The sequence below is a fragment of the Corvus cornix genome, chromosome 1, assembly GCF_000738735.6.
Source record: "Corvus cornix cornix isolate S_Up_H32 chromosome 1, ASM73873v5, whole genome shotgun sequence".
NCBI classification, from domain to species: domain Eukaryota; kingdom Metazoa; phylum Chordata; class Aves; order Passeriformes; family Corvidae; genus Corvus; species Corvus cornix.
In genome coordinates, this window is record NC_046332.1 from 101,333,212 (window position 1) to 101,340,358 (window position 7,147).

Below are 7,147 nucleotides of genomic sequence, written 5' to 3' on the forward strand. Positions count from 1 at the left end.
GAATCAGGTCTACTGTAATGTTCACCCCAGAACAAGTCCTGTGCCGGGTATCATCTATTCTGGAAACAAGAGCACGGTGTCCTGCAGATAACAAACTCCTGAAGCACCTGGGCTATAAGACACGCAATGAAGCTGCACACCTGATAAATAAAACTGCTGCCAAATGAGGCCATAAACCAATCACTGCAGCAGACTATTGGGTTTTTAATGGCCCTTATCCTCTTTTATTAATTTTCTCCTTTTCGTTTCTTTTCTTCTTTGCCTCTGTTTCACGAGTTCTTTTACTCAGAGTTCAGATTGAAACGCAGGAGATGCCAGGGGCTTCTTCTTCTAATTGATGTTTATTATTTCTTATCTATAGCACAGCTGCACGGAATGTGCCTCTAAGTTAACAAGGTGGAAAATGGCCCTGAAGTTCTAACTTCCAAGGCCATTTAAAGTCCACACTATCCAATTATGGAATGCCAACTAATTTATTTTTACTTATAATCCAATAACTAATCATTCATGATCCACACTGCGGGTTTTTTGAACCAATACCAAACACCTAGATTTGTGACGAAGAAGGAGGAAAGAAGAACAAACCTATGCCCCAAATCCTCCATCTTGTTACTAGATCCCATAAACCTTATTTTTCTACATCTCTACATATTCCACCCAGTGACAAAACTTTAATTACACAGCAACAATCTCAGTGCTATTACATAATCTGGGAAGTTCTTCCCAAGGCCTCAGGTCAAATGCACTGTGCTTTTGAAGATCGTTACCTGTCAGCACTGAAAGACTGACATTCTCTGAACCCAGGATTCCAACATCTCCCCCTCCTGTTTGAACCATGAACACTGCTTTAACTGCTTTCTTAAACCATTGTCGGATACACTGAAGTAGACAAGGTACAAGTACCATGATGACTATGACAATCAAAACATACATGCCCACTCTCAAAAGCTCTCTCCATAGTGGAGCGAGGCTCAACCAATCAGACAGATCATCCAAACATGTTCCTCTTTCAGCTTTGAGTTTAGTGAGACCTTCTTCTAATTGTTGGATGCTCTTGTGTATTGATACAGAATGGTCAGAAAGGTTCATGCAACACATTCCATCAAAGTCTGCATCCGTGTCTGTGCACTAACAAAAGGAAATCTATTGCTATTTGCTATTTGCTAAGTTGCATGTCTTACACTTTGAACATCTGTTAACAAGTTGCTCAATGCGAGAGAAATGGCATGAGAGTTCTTACTTAGCCAACAGCCTAATTGATTCAATTGTTTCAAGGCTGCTCCTGCAGCAGCATGAAGTACAAAGAGAGCTGCAGCAAACCTTCCAAAATTCCAAGCTTTAAAATTACCATTACAATCAGGTGTCTATTGGTCAACAAATCTTTTTTCTCTATGCTTATGTTCTTTAATCATTTTTATGTTAGGTGTTAGTAAAGTAAGTCTCCCAATGCATGGTCCACCTTTGGGGTTTGATGGAATGGCAGACCAAACTCTATTTCCACAAATGAAAAAATCTCCTTGTGGTAATTGTAAAGGAACATTGTTGGGTGCTGTGTGCAAGACTAAAATTCTCTGAACCCAGGATTCCAACACTCTTTGATGATGATCCTTTTCATTACCACACCAAAAGATAAATGAAAGCTGGTAAAACTTTGTCCTGGGTTTGCTCTGTGTTTGTAGAAAAAGTCATGTGTGCAGTGTAAAAGCACTCAGCCCTGCATCTGCAACTGCTTTGTGATGCTAGTGGGAGCTGGTGTCTCCAAGGGCTCAAACAGGCTCTGATGCCAAAGACAGAGCTCTGAAAACTTCACCTGATTTTTCCTTTTGTCCTCCAGATGAGATTGGACATGCAGGTACATGAGCTCAGGATGTGGCCAGACCACTGTGCTGATGTGCTGCTAAGGGCAACACTGCCCTGTTCCCCCACCAGCCCTGGGCACTGACACCTGTGTCACCCCCTCCTGCAGTCATAAGTGCCCTCACATCCTAATCAGCCTGAAAACTAATGGGATAGGGTTATTTTATAGATGAGTCAATTCCCTTGCTTGGCTGACTGTGTCACTATGATGTTAATTTCAATTTACTGAGCTATCTAAGGTCCTCTTTTATTAAAATTTTCAGTGCTTTCCCCAGTCTTTACTATAAAGCCACATACAGTACCAGACGCTCAGTCTGCAAACATTTCAGAGAGTTTGGTTGAGTTTCGAGCTGTTTATGACATTTCAAAATGAGAAAAATTTATCTGGCCTAAGGAATTTTTATAAAATATTTTCTTTAACCTTGTAAGAATTTAATCAAAGGCAAGCAGGAATTACATACTTCAACAGCAACCACACCAGGTGTGCTACATGATGTGTCCTCCTGTTCAGTAACAAACAAGAGATTACTCTTGTTCTACAAGAGACTTCAAAAGTTTCTGAATTTTTTTTTTTCTGAGCGAAGGGGCTAAAATCATAAATCATGAATCATAAAAATGAGAAAATCATAAATATGGGGAGAAGAGCAGTGTTATAACTCCCTTAGGGCTAAGCTGAATCAATTACTCTGCCTCTCTGAGAAAGGTGCTGTTTTGAACACAGGAGAGTTAAGAAGATTTAGCACTGCAGATTTAAATAAGTGGTATTGATTTTACCCTTTTCTTACAAACAGAGGTAGTGACTCCTCCCAGAACAGGAAAGATGGTTATGGCTGTGGTCTGGAAAATGCTTTCCAGAAAGGCAGCTGCAGGTTGTTGACATGTGTCACAGCCTCACTCCTACCTAAGTTGCTCAGTATTATTTAGTGGTGACCTCAGCACTGCTGGTTGAACTCAAGGACCTTAGAGGTCTTTCCAACCTTAATGATTTTGTGATTCTATGATTCCTTTTAACTTGGTTTTTGTATCTGATAGGCATAAATTTAGGGGGAGCTCCATGTAAAATGCAATCCTTTCATCAGAATCTAAGATAAATACAAGTTATTTTAATATTTAGAAAATTAGATCTAGTCTTTTCAAATGAGATGTCAATTTGCATTAACATTCTTCATTTTATTCAGATCCTGGCTCCCTGTTCAATATCTTTAAGACAATTTAGTGGGTCTGTGGGAAAAAAAAATGCATTGAAAAAAGTTCCTTGCAAAAAGTATTTTGAAATGTATTTCACAAACTTGCACTCATTTTTTAATGCCTTTGAAAGAGCAAACCTGAGGTTGAAATTGTTTCTCTTTCATCCTCATATTAAAATAATGAAATAAATTCAGTTCAGCAGTTGAGGTCAGGGAAGGAAGGAAGATTCAAGAAAGTTTTCTGAAATATCCCAGCATGTAACTGAAATATTTGTAGCTGCAATTTTGTGTGTGTTTCTCATTCCTTGTCTCATTACCTTGGTTTCAAAAACACGATGTACTTTACACTGCCGCAGCAGCCTGGTCCCTTATCTAGAGCTCTCGCAGTGTTTGCTGGCACAGCTGCAGTGCTGATTCTTTCAACCTGGAGCGTTGTCTGCAGTGTTTTGTTTGTTTGGTAAATTTCAAAGTGCCGAAGATAAAACCTGTGCCCAAGATACAACTCAAGAAAACCTGTGCCCAAGATAAAATCCTGGCAGGCAACTCCAGCACTGTGCACTCAGGTACTGCCCAGTCCTGGGAAGCTTTGCAGTCCCTGGCTGTGACCCTGGGGTGGCTCTGCACCCCCTTTTCAGCTCTGCTCTCTCCATCAGCACTGGAAGCATTGCAGTAATGACTCAGACCATGTTGTTTAAGGAATGTTGTGTTTCAGTGACCCTGAAATCCCTGGCTCCTGGGAGGCTGAGGAATTTTCCTGCTGGGTCCACACACACATGTCTAAAAGTGGAAAGGTGAAATTTGCTTTGAACAAGGCAGCCCTTTGGGTTCAGTCTGCCCTGTCCTGTGTGACACATGGCAGTTGTGTCATTTCGACTATCTGCAGGTTGGGGGTGTGGGAAAAATGGTCCCTGGGTGAGAATGTGGGTGTTACACAGCGGGGAAATATTGCTGTTCCCCACAGGGCAGCTGTGCTTTCGTCCTGGGTCACAAGTGCTACTGGGCAGAGTTATTAAAAGTACATAGCTGCCATTTGCTGAATTGGTGTGAAATGCTAAATTAATGTTAAACAGGAATAAATCCAGTATCTGAAGGGGGACTACAGGGAAGCCGGAGAGCCACCCTCCATCGGGGACTGTAGTGATAGGACAATGGGTTCAGACTCAAAGAGGGGAGATTTAGGTTAGATACACAGAAGAAATTCTTTACTGTGAGAGTGTGAGGCACAGGAAGAGGTTGTCCAGGGAAGCTGTGGATACACCATCCCTGGAAGTGTTCAAGCCCAGGCTGGATGAGGCTCTGAGCAACCTGATCTAGTGGAAGGTGTCCATGCCCATTGGAGGGGGGTTGGAACAAGATGATCTTTATGGTTCCTTCCAAACCAAACCATTTTATGATTCTATATTATGTTCATGCTTATACTGAGTTATGTCCATGCTTACTCAGGAGAAATTAAATAGGATAAAACATGGTTCTTCATCAGGAATTTAAATTTTTCTGAGATTCCTGAATTCCCTTCATTTACACTGAACCTGGTGGGAGATGAAGATGCCAAGTAAATCACAGCTTTCAGCTGTTCTTGCTTTAGTTTAGGATTATCAGGTACAATTTCTCTCTAAAACTATTTATTCTAGGTTTGAAAAATCACCACAAAGGATGAAAAAGCATAGAAGCTTTCTAATACTGACACCAGGTAAACAATTCAGATTCCTCATCTCTGTCTACAAGGGGCATTTTTTTTTTTTTGCAGTATTTCCAAATATTGCCTTTTAGAAAATGTTTAAATATGAAAAATCAAAGATGTGTGATTCTGCTGCATGGCAACAATAGGTGCAAGCAAGAAAAAAATATCAGATGGTGGAAGAGTTTTACTTTTAAACACAAATATTTATTTATGAAAATACTTGTTGAACTCAAATAGTTATTTTTTTAAATCCAGGTGATGAGTTTTTCTTTGTTTTAAACAAATGAACAAAAATTCAAAGCACCTCTATGCACCTAACAAGAAAACAGGAAACCTGTTACTGATATGTGTAATCCTGATTCTCCCAATTAGCTTGATTTATGTGGAATGAATGTTATAGTTAAAACCCAGAAAAATTACACTTTTGTGCATGGTTTGGCAGAAATAATATACATTCTTCCTCATTTTTCTGACAAAATACATTTTTTTACAGCAGAAAACCATCTGTGGGTATTCAGTTGGGAAGAAAACCCTGTCTTTCAGCCTTCTTTAAAGGCAAGAAGCTCAGTGCTGCTTATCTGAGCAGTGAGCAATCCCCTGAATGCTAACTGCTCATTGTTAGTGCTGGGCCATGATAACAGGTAGCTTATCCTCTCCATACTGGGAAACCACAGCAGGTGATGGGCCTCTATCATTCACCATAAATCATTAGAGATTACTGATATTGCCCTTTCCAAGAGGAAGGTAGCAGCAGTTCAAGGATGCAAGGAAATATTTTGACGGCATTGTTCAAACCTCCACCTCAATGAAATATTTGTGCCACCCTCACTTCATTTTAATTTTTGTTTGTAATTTTTATGACACCATCTTTATATGTGATACTGTATTTTAAACCTGGAAAACATGGATGGAAGATAGCTGACTTTAGCTGATTTAGGTCTTCTGTAAATTGATATTTATTTAGGAACAAAATAGTTGTTGGGCTGTAAAATGTATTTTAGCTTGGGTGGCTACAGACTCCCCACCCAAGCAAGTTCAGCCAGCCTGCAGAGGGGCTCAGCAGATGAGCTGGACAAGCTGCTCTTGCTGCAGCCCTCCCTGACACAGGGTGTTTCTTGCAGGGGCTGTACATCTCACATGCACCACTACAGCCAGACCCTCCCCAGAGCCAGGAGCCCTGGGCCAGCCCTGTGCTCACACACCCCTTTCTGGTCAGACCACCTTGTCCCTGACCCCTCTCTCCTCCCAGAACAGCTGGCAGGGGTCCACCCCTGCCATCCTGCCTGCAGCTGGGGCTGTAAGCAGCTGGACAGCCTCCTGCAAGACCTCTGGAAGAGGCACTACACATCTCCAAATCATGCTTAGGCACCCCACGTCCTGTTCACTCAGGCCCAGGCTACAGATCTAGAACTTACTTCTCCCTTGTAATAGCTTCCCTAGGAAGCCTGAAGTTTAATTGTACAGGACGCCTTGAAAGTCTTGGCACCTTGAAATTGGTGGAGCTGGATGTGGATTCACAGTTAATGAGTCCTCACACAGGTAGGGCAGCTGTGCAGGTCATGCCACAAAAGGGATGAAAGAGTACCCCCTTGGAAAGACCCTCACTGCTGGCCAGCTGGATGAATATTTATGTGTCTACCTTGCACTTCATAATAATTGAGCACAGCAATTGTAAAATCTTTAAAGAATAGAGACTGAATAACATTCTGCTTAATTCTAAGATTGTCAATTAAGACTACATCTCATTTTATATTAAAATCACATCTAAAACTCATTTTATAAGTGCCTAATTGCTTGTTTATGGAAATAGCTACTTCAAATGATTTCTGTGATTAGCTTGACTGTTTTACTGTAAGTGGATATGAATTAAAGAGAATCAATCCTAGAATTCTTTTGAAATAAAAGATTGAATCTATCTTAATGCAAATTAATTACACTTAATGGTAAAATGCCTGCCTTATGCTGAACATTTCTTTGTAAGTGCTACTCTGTGTTTTCAAGGCAAGTCAGGTCCACCCAGTATGTTGCTTTGAAGTGGATGGGTCTGGGCTTTGTGTCAGCACTTCCAGCTGCAGAGTCAGACAGTGCATTATCCACACCAACATCTCCCTGCAGCTGGGTTTCAGTGGGGGTGGATTTGACACCAGGCTCTGCACTGAGACAGAGAAGGAAGACTATAACACCTGTCCATTGAACAAGTCTTCTTTGCAAAGCACTTCAAAGGGTTCAAGGAATTAAAAAAAAAAAAAGAGAGTGATGTTTCTATCTGTGTTTCATGGTTGGCCTAAACCCAAGTCAAAGCAGGTAGAAATGGGTGGCCCCCTGACCCTGGAGGTCAGCAACAAAGTTGAGTGTAGTCCCCAGGTGTGGGGTGCCACTCTCCTACCTGTAGCCCTGAAAAAAGCAGGCACTCAGCCCCGTT